A 23,396-nucleotide genomic window follows, 5' to 3' on the forward strand; every position below is an offset into this window, starting at 1 on the left:
ACTCACACACACATACACATGCACACACACACACATATGCATGTATCTACATATTTGTATATATCAGTCTGACCTCCATCTGTCTGACCTCCATCCTCTACGAAGTCATGAAATCTCTCATGAACCATCTCCTTACTTCAAATACTATATCCGACACACAGCATGGATTTCTACCCCGAAGATCTTGCCTAAAAAATATTCTCCTACTTGAAGAGTGGATTACAAGGACCATAGATGAAAAAGACTCGGTGGACGAGGTAATTTTGGACTTCGCAAAGGAGTTTGACTCTGTTAATCACCGACTTCTCTTACGCAGACTTCAGGCATACAAGATTCACCCATTGTTGACTTCGTGGATTTATTCTTTCCTGGGCCATCGAACTTTTCGAGTGCAGATAAATGGAGATCTCTCCGCGGAGATGAGTGCATGCAGCGGCGTTCCCCAGGGGTCGGTGCTGGGGCCAATATTTTTCCTTCTCTATATCAACGACCTGCCAGATTTTCTTGATGGAAGAATCCTCTTATTTGCAGACGACGTCAAACTTGACACGCCTAGGAATCAATGCGACATACTCTAATCGTTGCTGAACCGAGCTTGGAATTGGACGGAAGAAACGGATCTGCCCTTAAACTTCACAAAATGCAGCCATTTGCCAATAGGTTCACATCAAAATTCTCCCTTGACTATTGGCCTCAAATAGCAACATCTTAAGAGGTCACTGAAGAAACGGACCTCGGCATAGTGATCGATACCACATTCAAACTAACACGGCAGTGTATTGAGGAGGCGAACACTTCCGTATTGAGGCGACTGGTATTAACTTCACTCGAACGACGGAGGATGCGGGCAGATCTCATCCTGGCTTTCAACATCTTCAACGGTAACGTAAAACTACCGTTTGAGGTGTTTTTTGACCCCTGAACAGGATATATACATTCGACAGGCTTCTGCCAGAATCCGTGTACCAAATACACCAACAAGGATTTCGTCAGCCCGAGGCAATAGTAAAATCACTTGCCCAGGCTGCCACGCAGTGGGACTGATGCCGGAATCACGTGGTTGGGAAGAATGTTTCTTACCAAGCCGCTACGCCTTCGCATATGTACATACATAGTGATATTATCCTAATTTTTGCACTCACATACATACATACATACATACATACATACACAAGGTACTCAGATATGTAACATAGTGCCTAAAAACCAGAAAGGAGACTGGTTGATTCGAAAACTACAGATTCAAGATATCACTGGAACTGTAAACGTCTGTAAATCTTTCTGATAAACTCTGATAAAATTTTCCAGATATTTATCATTTAGGTATGTATGAGCATATCTAGACATGAAACTATGTGAAAGAAAATAAATACATAAAACATACAAATTTGCATTTATGCATATATACATACAAAAATACACTTCTGATGGTGTTGAAATTCCAGTGAGGAAGCCTTGAATCTTGGTTACGAACAAACGTTTCACTAATGTCAAGAAGTCTTAAAATAAAACTGAATAATGACAGCCATTCATCCATACATGCATATATGTACATAGATACATGCATAAATGCACAGGTTTATATATTTTGGCATTAATATTGTGAAAGGGAGGGAGAGAGATTAATAGAGAGACATCCATACACGTATGCACATGTATGGATATATATTTTCAATGATGTTCAAAGATAACTGGTATCGTCAAACGACTCGAAAGAAATTGCATTAAAACTGCAGAAGGAATACTTATATCTCAAACTGTTTGTTTTAGAAATGAATCTCTGCTGCGTTATGCCAGTATCCGGTAGTATTTTAAGTAATGAATTTGCATATATAAAGGCTGTGTGGTAAGAAGCTTGCTTCCCAACTACTTGGACCCTGGTTCAATAGTAATGTGTGGTAACTTGGGAAAGTTTCTCCAAGTATCACCTCGGGCCGACCAAAATCTATTGAGTAGATTTAGCAGACGAAAACTGAAAAAAGCCACGTCGTCTATCTATCTATCTATCTATCTTTCTATTGGTGTGACTGTGTCCACGTAACCTAGCGGTTCGGCAAAATGGTCTGATAGAATTAGTTATAGGCTTACAAAGAAAAAGTTCTGGGGTCGATTTCTTCAACTAAAATCTCTTCTAGTCTTTTATTATTTTATTTATTTCAGTCATTTGACTGCGCCCATGGTGGAACACCGCCTTCAATCGAGGAAATCGACCCCAGGACTTAGTCTATGGAAGCCTAGTACTTATTCTATCGATTCTCTTGCCGAACCGATAGATGACGGAGACGTAAACGCACCAGCAACGGTTGCCAAGCGATGTTGGGTGGGTGGGGTTACAGACACACAAACATATACATCTCTCTCTCTCTCTCTCTCTCTCTCTCTATATATATATATATATATATATATATGTATATATATACTTTATTTAAATGTTGCACATTTCATGTGCTTACTCCGGTATATATATATATACATATATATATATATATATATATATATATATATATATATATATATATATATATATATATATATATATATATATATACACGACGGGCTTCTGTCAGTTTCCACTCACAAGGCTTTGGTCGGTCTGAGACTATAGTAGAAGACACTTGTTCCAGGTGCCACGCAGTGGGACTGAACCCGAACCATGAGGCTGGTAAGCAAGCTACCACACAGCCACTCATGTATACATATCTCCTTCTCTCACTCTGTATTTCTGATTTCTGTTTTTGTTTCGCACTCTCACTCTCTCTCTCTCTCTCTCTCTCTCGCTCTCTCTCTGTATATATATATATATATATATATATATATATATATATCAAAGAATTAAGGTTCAGAAAGTAGGCGTTAATGCAGTGTCCAAACCTTGTTCCAGGGTAAGTCCCAGGTAATGTGCCTGCAGACCACAGTCACCACTTATGGCTACCAGGTTTTATCAGCGATATTGTGCGTTTGTCCTTGGATCTACGTTCGGAATTCCAGGGTGCACGTGGAGTATGTTTGAAAAGTTTATCACAGAAGACAGAGTGTAACTAACAACATTTATTTCTACAGTATATGTGTGTGCTTGCGTGTGTGTGTGCGTGTGTGTGTGTGCGTATGTGTGTCTGTGTGTGTGTGTGTGTCTGTCTGTGTGTGTGTTTGTGTGTGTTTATGTGTGTACGTGTGTGTGTGTGTGTGTATGTGTGTGCATGTGTGTGTGTATGAATAAGTAATCACGTAGTTCGTATATTTGCTCGGTAATGTTGTAATATTTTCTGAGGCGGCGATCTGACAGAATCGTTCGCACTCTGGGCAAAGTACCCAGCAGCATTTCTTCTGTCTTTAAGACTTTGTTCATATGTCTTTCATCTTTATTTTGTAGTTGATAGAATAAGTACATGTTTAGTGCTGGGGCATATGAAATCGACTTACCCACTCGCTCGAAATTGGTGGCCTTGTGCGAAAAAATTTATAACCAATATTATTGTATATTCGGCAAAGATATACTTGGAGCAACATGCGTACCCACGTATAAGCAAGCATATTGAAATTTAATTGATGAATTTATGTGCAGTTATATTACCATATACATACGCATGCTTGTGTACACCTAATCGTAAATTAACCCGCATAGATATGTAGCCAAATAAAATATAAACTGTTATAATATATACTTATATATTTATCAGAACTTTATAGCTTATATGAAAATTCTGGTCCATAAAAATTATGAAGTTCCTATTTCACCATCTAAGTTGAATAAAGTTATCACTTTGAAATTGGAACGATATGAATGTTTCGGAAATGTAAAATGTTTTCTGCAGTAATTAAGTCAATTAAGGAAAAAAACACATTCTCACAGACACACGCATCCACACCCAACGGAAACACACACATACATATGCATACACATGTGCATATAATATTGGGTCATTCCATAAGTAATGCAGTATTTTCAGTTACATGAACTAAAAGTCGGAGTGGGATGGGATAAACTACCTGCATCAACTTGCCATAAAAGCCAGTAGTAATTTATCTCGTCCTTTTTCTTAGTGCAAGTTATGAAGAGTTCAGTTCGATTTTGACACTTAATTTTTCAAAGGTATAATTGAAGTGACAAAGGAGCATATTCAGCATATTTTATTTTATGATTTCAATAGAGGTAAAACGCAACGGAATGTGTGAAGTATATTAATGTAGGATATAGGGATCGGACAATAAGCGCAAGTCAGTCTCAACTGTGGTTCCAAAAATTCCGAACTGGAAATTATAGCCTAGAAGACAAACCTCGTCCTAGAAGATCTGTAGAGCTCGACAAGGACGTCGTACAAATTCTGGTAGAACTAAATCCCATCGTAACTGATGAGAAACTAGCAGAGATGCTTGGATTTCGTCATTCAGCCAGTCATTCAAATCAGCACTAGAAGCAAAATAACCATCTTTGGTTTCAAGACGAAAGATGTTCTTCCATCATGTACAAGACGAAAGACGTTCAATCATGTACATGTTCTTCCAACATGTACTCGAATCTGTTCTTCCATTAGGATAATGCTCAGCCACATACAGCGAGGATAACATTCCAAAGGCTGGTGCAGTTTGAATAGGAAATTATGCCCTACCCCCTACCCACCATATACTCCGGACATTGATTCATTCCGCAGTCTTCAAAATCAATAGGACGAAAAAATATAAATTATGCAAACGAGGTTACAACAGAACTAGATGAACGTCTTTCGTCACGGATAAGTGAATATTGGAAGTAGGGGCTTACAAGTCTACCGAATAGATGCAAGAGCATTGTTTACAATGAAAGAGAGAATATTTTAAATAAAAAAAGAACTTTATTTATCTTAATTTTGAAAAATAAAGGATGTATAAAAAAAAATCATTTATGGGATGATCCAATATATAAATATTTGTAGTTATATGCATATATGTACAACTATATGTGTGTGTGTATACATGCAGATATGCAAATATGTATCCATACACACACAAACCCCTGCATTTGAACATATGTGGCTTAATAGAGATGATAGATACATCTTTGGAAATATTATTATTGACTGTGAAAGCCATACCATATTTCAACAGCGCATTTTTTTTTTGTCATTTCCTTCAACTAGATGCTGGAAAATGTCATTCGATTTCACAGTAAGCCACAAAATGTTCGTCTCAGTTATTAAGAATATTCTCTTCCGTTCAAAACGGAATATTGTTAATTAAAAGTGACGATGTCTAAAGAATAATATTGTGCTTTTTGTGAAATCATGAAATTGATTTTGTCGATTGTTACATTTCAGAACTGAAATTGTGAAGGCCGATGGTACGATTAGCCGATTGCATACGATATTTCATGAGACAAGCATCCATACATGGAGAGCCCATCTACACCTCGCTTCGTTCATAGGTGTAAAATGCAGTCAAATGCTGTTTATACACCTCAAAGCCTGTGCTAAAATCCTTTCAGGATATTCCTGTGTTATATGATGTCTGTGTCTCAGGCTAGGGTAGATTTAATATATTGAGGCAAGCATAAAAATGTAACTTCTGGCCTTCATCTGATAGAAATCGTTTCTCCATTTTCTGAAGAATATTTTAGGTTATGTCAGCCCTCATGTTCATATGGGACTCCGAGGAGGGGGGATCCCTGAACACAGAGCTGCCAGATCTGTCCCAACACAAAGAATATAAATACAACCACACAAACAAACGCACGCATATATACATGCACACACACACACACGCGCGCGCACACACATATATATATATAGATGTGTGTGTGTATATATATATATATATATATATATATATATATATATATATGGTTCATAAAAATTATTCGTTACGTATGCCAATAAAGCAAAATCACCTACCTCGTGCTTATTTTTAAAAGTAAAATGTTTTCTTTTTATCACTAGCATTGGTTAATCTTACGCTACCAATTAGTATCATTATAACGATTCTATTTGTGTAATTATTATATAAATATTATTATATAGAGAGTATATTTTTATATCTTCTAACTATTACTACTTCTTGAATGTCGCTAACATGTTGCATAGTTAAAGTAATAAATATTTCAAATATCTCCAGGAGTAATTATGATACGAATTAATGAAAGACGAAATAACGAATAATGGTGTAAACAATTTTAGAGAAATTGAAGCAAGCAATAGAATAAAAAGAACTAAAAGATTGAATAAAAGTATTAATAAATAAATATAAATAAATCAAAACTAAATTATAGAAAACAAAAAATAAAAGTTCAAATCACTTACGTAGGTTCGAAAGTTGTTTCATTGATTAACACCTTTTTTTCTTTTAATGGGACCCGCTACCGAAATGACCGCAGAACTGTATCTGAACTAGAATTCAATGTTCGGAGCAGCGCCCGTTGCAAACCATTCAGCGTTTTTCGTATAATTTCTAACAATTATTATCAAGGTTATTTTCAAAACACTTATCTGTCAATGAAATCATTAACTGATTATTTCTGTATTTACTTCCACGCAATGAATCTCTGACGTTTACTGTCCATAGAATTCATGCTTTCAAGTAATCACTTTTGTAGTGTCAGTCATTTGCGTTTTTATCAACGCGCATTATATGTTTTTCTATACATATATTTCTCAACATTGTCTGTTTTATCATTATGCCCTGTTGGCTAGCGTTTTGGTTTCCCTTCCATTTTTATTTGAAAGATTTGACACTTCGTGTCTTCATATGTCTTTTATGTTCCTTCACATACCACAATCGGAAGGTTCATATAAATTAAAAGTGGTTCGTTGTTAGTCTGATACATATTGGAATAGAATTTCATTTTCAAGTTCATCATCTCCTCACATTGCCTTGTCTTTTGGTCTAATCCTCGTCTGATTACGGAAAAAATGATTTCTTTTTCCTTGATTAGAAATACATTTTTCTTTATCCTCCGCAGAAGCTGTTTTAGTAGTAAACGAAATCAGTGCTATTTTGTAAAAGTTTCAGGGACGCTGCTCCGTGCTTCCATTGTGGATTGCAACTGAATTGTGTAACGATTTGGGATATTCAAGCTGAAATTCTGGTGTGCTAATAATTCTGCTAGATTCTCCCCTTCCCCCGTCTTCTCAGTCACTCCACCTTCTCCTTTTTATCAATACAAATCTGAGAAAAATACATAAATATATTTGAAAGAAAAGTCTGTAATAAAATCTACACGGAGTAGGAATCTAAAAGAAGCAAAGAAAATAGAGAGCAAAATGACATGTACTATAGCATGTTACATTTCCGACCCACAATATTTTCTTTTTTATTTTTCTGTTTGCTTTCCTCTCTTCTTCTCCTTCTTCACCACATTTCTTTTGGTATAATATATCTTTCAAGGCGTCTAACTGATATTAGTGATTAGTAGTGAGCAACAGACTTGATGAATTGGAATAATGGGGAGAGTATTGGTATTTGCATTAAGGTGTCGTGTTCAGATTCTCGTGTTTCTATCAGCTGCCACCTGCAGAGAGCATCCATAAAATAAATCTGAGATCGCCATACGATAGCTCTTAAGATGCATCGATGCTTGCTCATTTTCACACTTGACTTGTGAGATAGGTGACGTCAATAGAACAAATCTATAATTTGATGAGAGAGAAAATGTTTTATTTATTTCCCTTTTTTTCTTGCAGTAACTCATGACTAACCTACTCCACATCAAATTCAAGAGTAATTGATCAACGAAGGCAGATTTAAATGCGAATTTATATTTATTTTATTTATGTGGAATAATTTGTTTTTTTTTTATCATGTAACGGTATTTTAGTCATATAAAATGTATTTCTTTTAAAATGAAACATGTCAAACTTAACGAAGCATAATGTTTCAAATAAATGAAAAGAATATTATCAATGAAATGAAATTCATAAATTAAATAAATTAATAAAAATCTAATTTATAAATCTAGAATGTTTAAAGTCAAGTACTACTAATTCCATGTGGTAACAAAGAATGTGCATTTATAATTAATGGAAAAGATAAATAAGTCATGTAAGAAAATCATAGGTGACGAGATTTTGTGTTTCCTTCCCATAAATTGTTTCATTTTTTGAGTCCAATGTTATATTTCCACTGAGAAAATAATGTCCACGCGCAGATTTATTGAAAGCCTAAACGAATGAGTGCGTTTTATATAACAAGTCAAAACTAATCGCTGAATTCTTATTTCGATGTTGCAACTCTTGCTCCATATAATTTGCAAAATATGTTTCAATTTACAAAACAAAGGTGCTTTATGTCCTAAAATGGAATGGGAATGGATATTGAATTCTGAAAACAACCAGAAATATGAATCACAGTATCACACTTTAATTCTACACAGGCTGTAACTTTTAAAAATATGGAATGAAAATGCAAACATCTCTACACTGCCACTCTCCTTATAAAAACTACGTTCCAAACCGTCTTCAAATGACATGGTATATTATTTTTCGAAAGGACTGCTTGATTTATATATTTAAATAACCTCTGTAGCTGACAAAAATAACTCCTTGCGTTTGCCAAGCTTTAACCCTCTAACACGGACTGCATTGGCCGAAGAGGAAAACCTGTGTAATCATCGCAGCCTCCGCACATGGCTGCACAATATCAAATGCAAGGCGCACTGATTTCCTCCAGTGCAGCGGTAGTTTGAAGCAGATGAATTTTCTATACTATTGAAAACGACCATTACACAATGAATGTCAATACACAATTAATGATTATTTCTAGCATAAGCATAAGCACATGGCACAAGCATTAAGAGAATATATTATCAATATAATCGAATCTAGTATTTGACTTGTGTTGTATTTCATCAACGCAGAAAAAAAAAAAAACGAAAATTGATTTTACCGGTGATATGTAAGAAGCTGGAACGAACATCCTAATTCGACCTGACTGACACTCTAACGTTTCTGCTTATCCATCATACATATGAACAGACATATTAAGAAATAATTAAATGGATCTGACAAGAATTTCATAAAGAAGCAAGGAAACGAAATCTAAGAAAATATATAAAATATCATATCAAAAAGTAACACATGTAATCATTCTTTTATATACCAGATGGAATATATATGCACAAATGCTTAAAAAACACACAGCTAGAAATAGTTATGCAGACACATCGTAAAATACAAAAACAAGCATATACAAACGTGCACGCATTAAGATGCGCGCAAATGATGTGGACAATGAGCATTAATTGAAAGAGTTGCACAGCAGAGACCTGAACTATCCAGCAGATTCCTGTCGAAAACAGCTGGCTTTATAAAAAAAAAACGATTACATATGAAATTCTCGTGTGGACGTCATTCAGCTTTTCGGTAAATAAAATAGAGCTAAAATAGAGCTAAATATCAGAATAGAAAATATATAGAAACATTATAGAAAAAGTGAAAATAATAGTAAGGAACTTCCCCATAGCTGACACTCTGAACAAGAGTTGACTGGTAGAATAGAGTCAATGTCCACATTACAGATATACAATGAAATCTGTTGGCATTATGGTTTACTATATTATCACAAAATGAGATACAACAGTACTAACATTATATATACATAAGTGTATTTGCTCGTATATGTCCGTGTGTGCGGTGTTTGTGCGTTGGTGTGTGTGTCTGTGTGTGTGCCTGTGTGTGTGTGTATGTGTATGTGTGTGTGTGTGTGTGCTTGTGTGTATGTGGGCTTGTGTTTATATATGAATATGCATGAATATATACTATTTCTTTATTAGACTTCTAATTAGTTTAGAGCTACAACGTTATTAAAGCTTTCTTCTTTACATATCCTGAATGATGAGGCATCCAATGAAATATATGAATTTCTCAGTAAATATAGAAGTTATAAAGTTTTCTCCCCAGACACATTGTTATGTCGTACATACAAGACATATCTACGCCGACAGAACATGCATTTATAAGTCAGTACAACGGATTGCAATGCATTGCCAAAACAATCATAGATAACAAATTATTTATCTTAATATACAATGGTGAACGCTTTCTTTTATAGACTACAGCATTTCATAAGTCATTAAAAGCAAAGTACAACTTAGATAGATAGATAGATAGATAGGTAGATAGATAGATAGATAGATAGATAGATAGATAGATATATAGGCAAAGAGAGAGAGAGGGAGAGAGAGAGAGAGAGAGAGAGAGAAGGATCTCCTTTCCTATACAACAATTATCTATATATTTATTTATTTACTCATTTACCATTGTAAATTAGTTTATTCTTGCCTGATTATACCTTGTGCTCGACCACTTGGAACAGCTATTTTCTGGCTCCAAAAAGCCGTAATGGAGAAAGGCGCGAAGGAATTACTATGTAAATCTGCATGTATCGTTATTGATCCTACCTTTGCTTTGTAATTCATAACTAGTAGCACTAGTAGGTATAAAAGTTACTTACGAATTAGGCAGAATACAGAATATTGGATTATGAAAATGTATGTGAAGGTTTAAATATAGCAGCAGCAGTTGTAGTTGAGTATTCATTCGTATCCATAATTTCTACTACATATGTTTCGGTGGGTGTGTGTATGTATGTGTGTGTGTGTGTGTGAGAGAGGGTGTGTGTGTGTGTGTGTGTGTGTGTGTGTGAGAGTGTGTGTGTGTGTGTGTGTGTGTGCGTGTGTGTTTGAGAGCGTCTGAGTGAGTTTAAAACTCTTGTGTATGTGATTATCTAAATGTCTTAGTTGTGAGAACCAAAGACAATGAGATAAAATAAAGAAAAATATATCATTTGCCTTCATCGTTCAGTTTTAAATACTGGACCAACCCCCAATATTCCGTTTACAGCATTTCCTAAAAGTTTTCGTTTGTGTAGTGTCATTGGAGTTATGCCATTTGCTGCTTTTAGATTTGAATACATCGAGATGGAATTATATTTAATAATTTGCGTATATTATTTGTATTTTTTACTTATATATAGTGATGTGTATGCTGATATATATATATATATGTTCATAAACGCATATGCACATATACAAATACATACGTATATTTTTATAGGCTGTTCCTTTGTTAATACTCTTTGTATAAACGATAGAAATTTTATATGGAAATTTTTACCATTAATATTATAGTAGTACTTTACGAATTGTTTTCAATATAATGATATACAAATGGCATAATTATAGTAATTATTTATTTTTCTAAATAAATATGTGTGCATTGCCATTTAAGAATTTAGCACAATAACTTTTATTTGTACATATATTTTAATATCACCTTATTTATTGCCTTGTAATATTGTATCTCACAAATGTACGTATTCATTTAAAACTGTTGTGAACAATATGAATATTTCCATCATTGTGCATGCATATTTCCGTTATTTGCTGTGTTTTGTAATATTTGTAATCAATACTGATTGCAATTATTTAATACATTCTCCAAAGTGCCTTCAGAAAACAATTTAGAATCAACTCAATTAATAATGAATACACACCATGGAAGTATTTAAAATAAATATCAATTTTTGGAGATGGTATTTAATTAAATTCTTTAGATTCTTTCCATGCATCGAATATTCCTGAAAACCCCAAATTGTTTATATATCCCATGAATTAGTAACCTTACAAATTTAGATTTCTGCTTCAGCAATTCAGCAGTTTATTAGAGAATATTCAATGCATTTAAAATTTGCTCCAAACATATTTTAGGCTTCCATTTTATATATCGCTGAAAGGTTTATCGTAAAATCACATTTGCAACAAATGTTACCATATCATGAATCCAATTTACATGGCTATTCATAAATGGGCGATTAAGAACTGGAACTAACATGTTAAGTCATAGTTGATCCCCTATATACATTATATATGTTATAAGTATTATTTATTTACAGATTTGATGCCATATTCCATACACTGTGCAATATAAAATATCATAACAATGGAGGAGACATAATGCAATTTCTTGATGGATCTAAGAAATTGTTGACGAGAAGCAATCAATGAAATAAAGTAACATGAAAACAACTGACCTTAAACCAAAATTTCTTTCTGCTTACAAGAAGTAATGGCAGGTGTGTATCCTCAATTTACAATATATTAAAGTAATTTACACATTTCCCAATACTGCTCAAAGTTAAAGATGTAAAACTTCACAGTGTTTCGTGTGTATTAAAAAACAAAGTGGACTTGGCCTTGCCTATATACTTAATGCACCATCGGCAGAATGCGAATCGAAGTAATCCAGGTTTATTTTTAGTATCTTGTATGCTCGATTATCTGCACTATTTTAAAAATTAAGGCAGAATTTCAGCATGGAAGCGTTGAAATATTACGTAATTTAAAAGCACAATGAAATTAAGCTACACGTGGCCATAAGGTGTTGCAGTATCTGAAAGTCTCTTCCGTTTGAACATTATCTTCGGAAACTATTCAAGAGTTTGAAGGAATTAATTTAAAATAGCGAAAATAAATGCGCCTTTGCGTTTCTGCAACGTGATGAGGTTAGCAATCTTTAATTATAAAGCAACAGAACATATGCTATAATATCATTGAACGGGACTTTAGAAAGCGTTAATGTGACCGGTACACTGGGATATAAAGATCAAGACGTTTTCTATTCAAAGGAAGATAACTGTCACATTTTGCATAAGGCTATCTTTTATGTTGCTCGTGATAGTGTAAATTTGATTAATACATGAAATATATTAAATGCTTGGATGTAAATGATAAAACTCAATATTATGGAGTTTATGGTCCAACAATGGATATAGTCTGTCAAACTAATAGCAATATAAAACTTATTTCAGTGTTATTTGATAAATAGCTGCAGAAAAGAATTAATCAAACTTATAGGTAAGTGGAAAATATATTGTCTAAGGATATTAAGCAGTGATCAGAAGAGCTGTCTAGGAACCATATACAGCCCATGGTGATATACATACATACATATATACATATACATACAAACATACATACACATATATATATACATATATATATATATATATATATATATATATATATATATATATATATATATATATATATATATATATATATATATATATATATATATATATATATATATATATATATATATAAAAGGGACATTTCATTTCGTCGCTTTCTTTCCGAGAAAAGCAGCTTGATATTTTTTTAAATAACACTTTGAAATGATGGTATCTAACCCTACATTGGATAATGTATTATGTAGATCTTCAAAAGAAATAAATCGTCATAGCTTAAAAAGCTTTTATCTTGACACGGTTAAATCAAGCGTAAATTACTACCTTTTCAGCTATTACTCCTAACAACATTTGCAGCGACAACAACAGGAAAAACAAAGACTAAATGCAATATCTATTCATTTCCAGTAAAACAATCCATTGTATTTCACTACGACTGGAACCTGATGCAGATAATATTTATATATTTAATATTTATATAGGTGTTCAATAATAGTCAACGCTATCTCACGTATATTAATTTCGAAATCAATTTAACATACCGTTATTGAAACAAAAAAAATCATCGTTTATATTGTTGCCGCCTATGTAGGATATATGGCTATACACAATATTATTGCTAATTTCCAGTTAAGACCAACGTTTTATTTTATTTTTTTTCCTCAAATCACTTTTGAACTCCGAGAGCTACTTCATCCACTTTTATTAAAATTAAAATTCCGAGCGCATGTCCAAATTGTGATCATGAATAAATTGTAACATTATACAGAATCTCTAACCCAAAGGAGCAAATTTATGAACTGAAAATTACAGCTTTTACCAGCCATCTCCATAGTGATTGTATAATACTGACCAATGCTTAAACAGTTAATATGTACTGTTAATTAACAATAGTATAAGACGATACTGGCACATCTGTGTAGACTACTTCAAATGTAGACTACAACAAATTGTGTTCTTAAGCAATGAAAACAATGCATTCTTTTATTTGAACTGACTATTATTTAGTTGACACACGCAGTAGGTTGAGAAATTGATGCACAGAGAATTGCTTAACGTTTGATTTAACAATCTTGGCTCTCATATGCATTTTGCATACATTTCCTAATCTTTCCCTTTTTTTTGTCTACGCCAGTATCACCGACCACTTCATCAGATTCCTTCGTGAACACACATTGACGGATTTATTTGGCGGGGCGATGTTTCCGGATAGATTTAACAATCAATTACTTTCTCTGTCACTCGTTCCCTTCTCATATCTCCATGAATTCCGTCGTGCAGTTTTCAACTCTTATATTCCCTTACAGATACTTAAATACGTTCGCACTTTTTTCTTATGACGAATATTTACTTTCGGTTCTTCTCCTCACCCTTCTCCATTCTAATTATGGTTATCATTATCTACTTCCAGTGTAGATCATTTTCCTGACACCCTGGAGCGACACATGAACAGTTCGTTTCCTTTAATTCCCCGCTTCATTTGCTCGAGAACGATTCTATGCCAGAAAGATGGATAAACTTACTTTTTTTCCAGAGGGATTATCACCTGAATTAACTTAACATATAATAATGGTAATGCACTATAAACAAGAACAATGTTTGCATATTGGTGAAGGCTTTAAAAAAGTGGAAGCCAACATTGAAAGCAAACTACACAATAGAAGACAACCAACAACAATCATTTTCACGAATCACCAGAAAGTGGGCAATTTAATTCGCATGGACAGATCAGTCACAATTTATGTAATATAACTATAGTATTTTCACAATGCATTACAGACAGCAGTGGAATACTTTGGAATATGTATTAAATTTATGTACCCTGTCAGTTGAAACTCGTCGATTGAAACACGACGAAAGACAGAGAGATTTGGAATTCTAGTCATTTATGCTAGCAGTGTTTAAAGAAAATATATACGCGTTCTTTGTACTCTGGTTACATAGGATAGATGATGGATGTTTCCTTATGATCAGAAAAGACGTCCTTTGCATGGGATAACAAGTTCTCTCCAATGCTTTAGTAGTTTAAGAGTCTGCGATTGACATAGCACCTCATAGTTATTGTTCACGTAACAGGGGAGGTAATGAAGTTACATTATTAGCATTTACAGAGAAGATATAGCACAGAATATAAATGTTTTTATTTAGTAAATTTAAGAATAATTATCTAAATCTGTACATTTAAGCGCGGTTGCAAATCTCAATTAATGCAGGTCCTTTTATTTATCCACCGCTCCGCAGATATTCTGTTACAAACACCGATATACGATGTCAGTTGAGTGATTGAAAAACTAGTGGAAAGAATTCGGGTAATCAGTTAAAGCGAACTACTGGAAGCAGAGAGTGTTGTAGTAGAGTTAGAAAACGGCAAATAGAGAACGAGAAGTGATGCATTTTATCCGACCTTCGTTCTTGGGACACAAAGATTTTGGCGTGTGAGTGAGTGTAAATGCGTACAGTATATGCCTGTTAGCAGTTATGCGTGCACAAAATAGCAATCTAACAAATATTGATTGTCACCGCGTGAATCTGTTTACCATTCCCGCATTGAGTTAAAATATTAACAGTATCTGAAACTATACCATCTTGTCGTTAGCCGTCTTCGTGTATTCCAGCTGGGAACCTGTCCTTTTGAGTGTTCTAATCGTTTTCCGGATGTAGTGTGTGTATGAGGGAGTGTTTGTGTTTCAGTGTGTGCATGTGTATTTGGGCGGGTGTATATATTATGCGGGTATGTATTTATGTACGGGTTTATTGTTCGTGTAGTAAGCTACGAAATATGAACTGCCACTCCGATTCACGGGGATCACACTATCCACTCCTCAGAGAATCAACCGTAGGTTTCCTATAGTAGACTAGTGAGACTGTATGTGTGTGCTTTTGTGTTTATGTGTGTGAGACACAGGGAGAGAAAGAGCGAGAGAGAGAGAGAGAGAGAGAAAGAGAGAGCGAGAGAGAGAGAGAGAGAGAGAGAGAGAGAGAGAGAGAGAGAGAGAGAGTGAGAGAAGGAAACTGATGTGAGTATGCCCCTTCGAAGGAATGTGTATCATTACATTTATGAATCTCTACTTCAAAATGGGGTTTTGCTGGTGCCATCAAATTTTTTTTTTACTAAAGCGACGTGAGCCGATAAACAGAGTCAAATAAAATTAGGGCAAAATGAAATACACAATGAATTGACACAATGGACAAAGTTATTCAAGGCAGTGCTCCGGTATGTGAACATTCGGGTATCCGAAAGCAACAAAATATGAAATACATTTATATATGTGTATGTATGTATGTATGTATGTATGTACCACTATGTACATGCAAATGCATATATCTATCTCTCTTTACCTCTATCTCCTTTCCTCTCTCTCTTCCTTTTCTCTTTCACTCTTTTATTCTCTCTCCCTCTCTCTCTATATATATATTCGTATACATATATCAACATTCATACACATATATATATATATATATATATATATATATATATATATATATATGGGGGGGGGGTGTATGTGTGTGTGTGTGTGCGTATATATGTATATATATATATATATATATATATATATATATTCGATATAATATTAATAAATATATATGCAGTTTAGTTGAAATTTAACGCAACTACGAACTCAGAAACAATCTAGAAACCATAAATTGAGGCTACTGCAAGACGAGTATGCAAAAAGAGCAAACATTGACAATTTCTGATGGATAAATATTTTTTTTTTTAATCTTAAACATACTAATACGAATATAGGAAATGTTGCATGAAATGTATATGTAATTTGTTTCCAATAATTGGATGTCAAATTCTCGGTAACATTTTTCATAATATATTTATATCCAGAGCGCTTACGTTAGTAGCTTCGGTGGCGCTTACGTATCAGAGGATTAGATGTTTAGCATCGAAGGATATATGGAATTGTAAAAGCTTTTGCAGTTGTAAGGAAGAAATAAAAAGCTCCATATAACCTTTATTACATGTCTTTTCATAGAAACTCACGCATATATATATATATATATATATATATATATATATATATATATATATATATATATATATATATATGTACATATATACATACACACACACGCATATATATAGATAGATATATACTACTTATACAGGGATATATATACACACGCGCACACATATACATATGTGGGAACGTACACAGAGTGGGTGCATCTGTCTGCACGCGTGCTTGTGTTTGTGTCGATATCTAATGGATATATTTATACTAAACGATAGAATCCAAATAATATTCAAAATTCTTTTCTAAGTATCACGCCATTTTCATGCATTGATAAAATCGTTGACTTACCAAGGGAAGCCATAAATACACTTTTATAATCACGAACATTTAAAATTGTTGAAAAACTGGGAAAATCTCAAACGAATATTTGCAATCGTGATGTATAAATAAAAGCTTATAAGGTAAATCCTTGCATGTATGTATGTATGTATGTATGTATGTATATATGTATGTATGTATGTATGTATGTATGTATGTACCTATCTATCTAGCTATATATATATATATATATATATATATATATATATATATTTATCTATTTGTCTATCTATCTACATAATCTACCTAATCTATCTATCTATATCTATATATATAAGAGTTAACGATGTATTCGCATACTCGGTAAGCCTGGCTGCCATCCGTGAAATATAAAATAATATTTTCCAGTTTAGCGTACATCGATACCGGAAAAATTTACAACCTTCCGCCCCAATAAACCAGTAATTTTCTAAAGATTGCCTGAAGCTCACATTTTTGTTCAATCTGGATCCTTGGGTATTACGTTGATATACGTACACACACACACACACACACATACATACACACACACACACACACACACACACACACACACATATGTATATATATAAATAATTATTACCTATGAGGTTTTCATTCCTATGCTGGCCACCTGATATGATCGGTATTTTAAATAACGATCTTATCCTTATTTATATAAATTTACACACACACATATACACACAAACACACATACACACACATGCACACACATATACATATATTTATATATATATGTATATACAGATAGATACATACATACATATATCCATACAAACATACATACATATATCCATACAAACATACATACATATATCCATACAAACATACATACATGCATACACAAACATGAGAGTACACAACACATAAAACACCCTTTTAATGCTTATTTAAACTTGAAAGGATTTATATGTTTTGTTAATTGACATATATGTCTTTCAGATTTTATATGTGACTGTTTAATCACATCACAATCCCAGAACAGTTGCCAGGTATCTTCAGAAACTTGGCTACTATGGCAGAGCAACAAGCAGGAAGCCACTTCTTCGACCAGTCAATATCAAACAGAGAAATGATGGGGCAAGTGAGAGAGCAGAGACACTCATATTCTCTCATTAGTTCGAATCTGCTGCATTTTCTGAAAGTGAGTCTTGAGACTCTGTGATCAAGAATTTGACGTGTAAAGATTGCAGCCAAAACTAAAACACGGCGGCTATTCTGTGTTAGTCTAGGGAGCAATTTGGGCATTAGTCGATCAGAGCTGGTGGAGTGTGAGTGATACACAACAGATAAATATGTGCTCATATTGTCGAAAGGACTCCTTCCAATCTGCTCCAGTGGTGAAGTGATTAAAGAAGTCTCTTTATCTATGGAAGATGAGGTTCCTTGTCATATGGCTAAAAAAAGACCCAAGGTTGGTTGGAAGAGAATGGCATTAAAAAGCTTCGATGGCCAAGCCAGACACCATAGGTGAAGTCTCTTGAACACCTCTGGATTGCCTGATAACCCCATAAAAAGAATGTGGAAATATTATCAAAGTGCTAGCAAAAAACTACTTGGATGACAGTCTTTCTGCTAGTACTTTATAATTGTCATAGAGGGATTAACATAAGGAAAGAAAAACTGCTACGTGGTCTCCTAACATGCCAAAAATAGCAGCCAAATCAACAAGCGTATAAAATACAAGAAAAACAATGACTGTGCACTGTATAGCACATTAATGAGTATAGATTTTTCCATCTATAATTCAAGCACCAATGATTCGTAATATGGGCCTAAATTCACAGCGACGCTAAATAGGTTTAATATCTATAAACACAAAAGATTTGTAATTGCATTAAGAACAAACACATATTCATCCTGTTTGTAATATTGAATATAAATTTGCGTCTGCAAACAAGTAACACCTGTATAAACGTAAACACATACACACGTGCACGCACAGGCACATACATACATACGCACACATACACACAAATGCATACACTGACACATATGCACAAATATTTTATATTACAATCTCTGCCCTCACACACGTTGTGTAAGTACTTGTTATTATTAATGCATACAATGTTTATGGCTGCATATAACCACATATACTGTCATACTACTGTTTTTCAAACATTAAGTTATAGTCGAAAGAAAATTTGTCTGGTATTTCTAGCAGCTCGTGAGACCCCTTAGCGTTTTCGACTTCATTGTGTATTTTTAATCTCCATGAGAACATTGACAATTGTGGTTTTCGATTGGCTAACATTACATAAATTTAAATTATTGTAACTTCTGTATTATTAATTTCTAGATCAAATGAATGTGATTTTCATCATCGCTATGCAAAATTATACCTGAGCAAGAATTTGAAAAATCTGAAGTTATTGATAGAAATTTAACATTAGTATATTCAAAGAACACTTTTGTTTGTTTCTTATGCATATAAATGTTTGTTTGGAATGTTTGTTCAGCCTTTAAATTTACAATTCCAATTGTGGATCTGATTGTAACGCTCGAGTACTTAATGAAGTTTACCATAATACAAGCTTGTTTTAAATTTAAACCTAATTTAATGCCGCTTATTAATTAGGTCAATTAAGAAGACATCTTATTTTTGCATACTTTTACATAAATTTGTATATGCATATACAATAAATAGGAAATGAGTGGAATATTTGTACGGTGAGGTTTAGCAGCAAACGGTAAAATGCCAAAATTGATTCCAGTTAATTTTCCTTACCTGGTATATCTTACCGTTTTCTATTCGTCTAAGTTTAATAATAATTTTTTCCACCCAGAGATGTTTCACACAATGCAGCTTACACCATGCTTAGCTACATACCAGTTTGTCAGCTAATCTCCTCTTGCGATAACAAACCCCACTCCCACAGGACATACTTAAGTGTAAATGCATGTATTAGTGTAATATATGACATGAAGTTAGGCTGTTTTAAAAAAGGAAACTGCATATTTCCGTTGTGTAATGTACATATTGTTGAAAGTCAAGAGAGATCCTAACCCAGAATGTAAACAGAAATAATTAACACTCCAAGTCACTTCGACTAGATTTTTAAGTATTCTGTCATAAAACATTCTGACTTTCATGTTAATTAGTACTTCCATTATAGCTTAAAGCCTAAATGTTTTTGTTATTAGTATGGTCGATGGTTTGCCTTTCATGCTATAGGTACTCTTCTGTCCGGACTTATTTCAGAACGTAAACTGACGCAAATAAATTTTGTGAACTATGTTGGGGCTTTCACCAGTTATACCACTCTTACCTTATTATTACACGAAGAAAATTAGCAATTCAAGACAGAAATTTGCCAGCGATGGTATTTTTATATTTGCTTTCAAAGCATTAAAAATAGTTACTAACACAAATGAGGTGAAACTAGAAATTGTGAGGAGTTAAGTCAATTAAATTCACTCCACTACTTGTTTCTTGCGCTAAATTATGGTCTTCACTCACAATAAAGCCAAGGTTGACTTCGTAGAAAAATGCCAGAGCAAATAACTAAAGTAATTTTGCATTCCACTCCTACGAGTTGGCAAACTTACTGCCTAATAACACTTTCTTCTAATACAGTGACTCCAGTATTTGACTAGTATTTTATTTCATTCACTCCAAATCGAAAAATCTGTAAAATTAACTTGTATTGTTTTAGTTCAGAACATAACAGGCCGGACTAAACACAGCAATTGATTTTGATCGAGGATATGACGATTTGGCATATCTATCGCCTTCACAGCCTAGTAATAATAATAATAATAATAATAATAATAATAATAATAATAATAATAATAATAATAATAATAATAATATTGTTAATGGAATCTATTTGGCGATTCAACAAAAGTTTCCCGACTTCAATATTCTTGTTCTTGGTAAACATTTCAACATCAAAATTACGATGGTCACCGGTTCACATCATGGTAGTAACTACAATAAAGAGTAAAATATTAGCTATATTAAGACACAGATACTCTGTTATAACTTTATTAGCGCCACATTAAACGTTTAAAATACTAGGCATATTTCGGGTGCACCTTGTACATATATGACTTAGAAAGTTTTGGGTACCATCATGTTACAGATGGACAGCATCACATCCTCTCTATGCCCATAAATGACGACAGAGCGCTGTTAATTGATGTAGCAATTGCAGAAGAATTGCTAAACCAATATTTAGCATTCTGCAAAGTCATACTGAGATACATAATTGGACTTAAACAAATTGAAACTAAAACATTAGTATCCCTTAGAGAATAGACTGATTAACAACCATTTTGGAAATGACACTCAGTTATTACCGATAGATTTAGCCACAGTTATCTTTCAGAAAATTTATTCACTAAAATCTGTAAACATTCTTTGAACATTTTTACACAGCAATTCTTAACCTTAAATAAGGTTGTTACCTGCGCCCAAGTTAATCTTAAAAACACGGTAATCATAAATATACACGCGTGATATGGCTGTATACTCCTTGAAAGGTTTTTTCGATAAGCTTTTATGTTATCTTAAAGAATCCTATCCACTCCCAAGAAATATTTACTTTTGTGTTTTGGAAGAAAGGAAGATCTTGGTGTATTTCTTAAACCCTGAGTTATTAAGATAAAAGTATCGGTGTAATTCTAATAAAAAAAAAATGATATTATTATTAGTATTGTTCTTGGTATTGATATTGATACAGTTAGTATTCTTATTGTAAATAATAACAACACTATACACATAGTTCAGCAAAGCATTTTTTAAAAATATTTATTGCAATTGCTTTCTTTTATATTACATTCCCTGTGTCGTATTTCTAATATATTTTACGCCACCTCTTCTGAGTTATTAAAAATATATACACAAATACATGCACCCAAATATTCATACAAGTGCTTATCCGTACTTGCACACATATAAACTTACACAAATGCAAAAGAAGCACAAGCATATACAAAGAAACACATCTATACACATACACACGTGTACACGGATAGACACGCGGATATATATATGCATGTGTGTATGTGTGTGTGTGTATACACGCATATGTGCATATACAGTATTATGCACACACAAATATACATATATTTTTTATTGAGAAAAAAATTGCAAGGCAACATTGCATTTTCTAGATGGCTGATACTGGAGAAAGAAAATGGGAAAGAGTTACATGAATATGGTAATAGATGGAAATATAAATTAAGAGGGAGAAAAAATAAACAGAAAAAGAATACAAGCATCATGTTTGAGTAATTGCCTACAGTAGGCAAAAACATGAATATTCCAAAGTTATGGACATGTAATATGAATCGAGAACAACAATTAGATGAGAAGTTAAGGAACAAAGATACACCACTTATGAAAATACGCGTCCTCCATAAAACAGATAGCTTAAGCAAGATAGCATGACTAATAACACAGTATTAAGCAGAAGCAGTCAGCAAGTAAAATCAAAACTGAAATTAGTTTATCGGATCAAGATTGCTATTATGACATTTTAATGCCATGGTAATGAAAACAAGAAAGAAAGACAAAGGAAGAGCTAACAAAAAAGCAATGATATCCATGAAGCATAATGTTAGCGTTACTATGGTAATATCAATTCACTTAAACGAAAAACCGGTTATTTTCAAGATGCATCTTGTTTTCGCAAAGAAGTAATTTCTCGATATTCCGCATATATATTCTATCTGCTATTATAATTTTGTCACGTGTCATCACATCTTAGCATTCTTGTCTTTCCTTTTCACCTTTTCTTCTTTTATTGTATTTTAATATCTTCAGCCAATAATGTTTCCCAAAATGAATATTTTCTCTGGTGGAAATTTATTTTCGTTTCATACGCCATAATACAATGCATTTATATCATTGTTTGTCTAAAGTTGAGAACCTAGTTCAGGATTAATAATCGATCTATAGCTAGATGAATGCCTATGAAGCATTTCAAATACTGCCATTTAAGGACAAATAACCTTAGTAACTATCCTGCTGCACAACTACAATGGAACCGGATGCCGTTGGCGCATATACATATAAGTATATAATTTACGAAGCAAGATAGTTGATACCCTTGACCACTTAATGAACTCCAAGACGTCGTTAGGGAGTAAAATATACTTAAATCTAAGTTTTAACACAAATGCTTGCACAAC

The 23,396-nt window shown here is 33.5% G+C and overlaps 1 protein-coding gene across 2 annotated transcripts in view; it reads right to left on the reverse strand.

Annotated features, from left to right (window-relative positions):
* Positions 1-23,396, reverse strand: part of LOC106874384 (glutamate receptor ionotropic, kainate 2) — a 952,973-nt gene that overhangs the window by 799,379 nt on the left and 130,198 nt on the right. The window contains exon 1 of one of the 2 annotated variants that reach the window (XM_089347990.1): positions 6,270-7,026. The exons of the other annotated variant lie outside the window; for it this stretch is intronic. The gene's annotated coding sequence lies outside the window, so the exon portion shown is untranslated. Of the gene's footprint in view, positions 1-6,269; positions 7,027-23,396 lie in introns of those variants that run through there. 2 annotated transcript variants of the gene reach the window in all.

Source organism: Octopus bimaculoides, chromosome 2, assembly GCF_046866305.1.
Source record: "Octopus bimaculoides isolate indiv1 chromosome 2, ASM4686630v1, whole genome shotgun sequence".
Lineage (NCBI taxonomy): Eukaryota > Metazoa > Mollusca > Cephalopoda > Octopoda > Octopodidae > Octopus > Octopus bimaculoides.